Consider the following 1,735-nt stretch of genomic DNA (forward strand, 5'->3'; position numbering starts at 1 on the left):
CAGGCAGAGCTCTGTGAGTTCAAGGCCAGCCTGGTCTACAAGAGCTAGTTCCAGGACAGGCTCCAAACCCAAAGAGAAACCTTGTCTCGAAAAACCACACACACACACACACACACACCAAAAGAAAAAGAAAAAAAGAAAGAAAAAAAGAAAGAACGAATGAAAGAAAGAAAGAAAGAAAGAAAGAAAGCAAGCTTCTGATCACATTTTCCGTGTTATGCCACAGAGGGCGTTTCCTTTCCTCCTAGGGGATCATCTTCCCCAAGCCAACCTCTACCTTTATGCTTGTGATGGCTCTCTCTCCTGCCCAGCTGCCTTCACTCCAGGCAGTCAACTTGCTTGCTCCCTTTACATGGCACTGTGCTCCACACTCCAGCACAGCACTCTACCAAGGTAACCACCTCATCTCTGCTTCCCACTAGTACACACTGAGGCACAGTTAAAGGGCACCCAGGTCAAAGGGACTGGCTGCTGTTTCTTCATATACCACCTTTCCCTCTCTGAAAACTTGTCCTATGAGGAAAATCACTCTTCCCTAATAATACAAAAGAGGACAGTTTCTTAACATCGGAGGATTCCCTAACTAATCAGCTACTTCTTTTATAAAATTCAAACTAGACCAGTTATTTTTTTTTATCTGTGGAACATTCAAAAAGCAAATAATCTTCCCAAAATACAAGTCATAGTAAAAGCTCTCTGAACATGGAACAACTCACAGTCAAAGTTCCAGAAGCCACAGGTGATGCCAAACACTTGCTAATGGACTGGAAGGTAGCAGCGGGAACACCCGCTAATGTGTCCACAATCACGTTTCCACTCACAGTGCCTAAAGAGGAGGATGTAGATGAAGCCAGAGGAGAAACACTGAGCTCCATTTCCAAGCCCTCTGCACCCTCCTCACCTGTTGGGGTGCTTGTTCCAGTGACTGATGTCTTAATGGTTCCTGCCTATTGAAAATAGAAATTCAGGTTAACTTCAGGTCATTAACTTCAGGTCAAGCCTTATGCTGCACAAACTCTCCAAAAGCCATTACCATCGGTCAATGCAAATTCCTGAGCTTCAGACTCTAGCCTTGTCCTCAGCACCTGGGTTATTACAAGGTTGCCTTCCCCTTCCCATGCTGCCCCTCACCCCATGCACTACCTCCAGACTGTGCCCACCACCACCACATTAACCACATGCAAGACTCTGTGCTGGCTGCTTCCATCCTTCTCATGAATGCCTTCCTGTCATTCAGGCTTCAACTTTCAAATGCCACCTCTTCAGTAAGAATCTTCTTGCCGGGCTGGAGAGATGGCTCGGTGGTTAAGAGCACTGCCTGCTCTTCCAAAGGTCCGAGTTCAATTCCCAGCAACCACTTGATGGTTCACAACCACCTGAAATGAGATCTGGTGCCCTCTTCTGGCCTGCAGGCATGCAGACCACTGTATACTTAATAAATTAATTAAATAAATACCTTTTAAAAATCCATTTAAAAAAATCTTCTTGGGGGGGCTGGAGAGATGGCTCAGAGGTTAAGAGCATTGCCTGCTCTTCCAAAGGTCCTGAGTTCAATTCCCAGCAACCACATGGTGGCTCACAACCATCTGTAATGGGGTCTGGTGCCCTCTTCTGGCCTGCAGGCAAACACACAGACAGAATATTGTATATGTAATAAATAAATAAATGTTAAAAAAAATTAAAAAAAAAATCTTCTTGGGCTGGAGAGATAGTTCAGAGGTTAAGAGCATTGCCT

The 1,735-nt window shown here is 45.1% G+C and overlaps 1 long non-coding RNA gene across 1 annotated transcript in view; it reads right to left on the reverse strand.

Moving 5' to 3' along the window:
- The window catches only part of LOC126491164 (uncharacterized), an 8,897-nt gene extending 7,784 nt beyond the window's left edge, over window positions 1-1,113 (reverse strand). The window contains exons 1-2 of the long non-coding RNA XR_007589332.1: window positions 902-1,113; window positions 717-826 (exon numbers count right to left, since the gene is read on the reverse strand). This is a non-coding gene — a long non-coding RNA (uncharacterized lncRNA). The remainder of the gene's footprint in view (window positions 1-716; window positions 827-901) is intronic.
- Between the last annotated feature and the right edge of the window lie 622 nt (window positions 1,114-1,735).

Source organism: Alexandromys fortis, unplaced genomic scaffold, assembly GCF_014885135.2.
Source record: "Alexandromys fortis isolate MF-2015 unplaced genomic scaffold, M_Fortis_MF-2015_v1.1 scaffold_245, whole genome shotgun sequence".
In the NCBI taxonomy this organism is placed as follows: domain Eukaryota; kingdom Metazoa; phylum Chordata; class Mammalia; order Rodentia; family Cricetidae; genus Alexandromys; species Alexandromys fortis.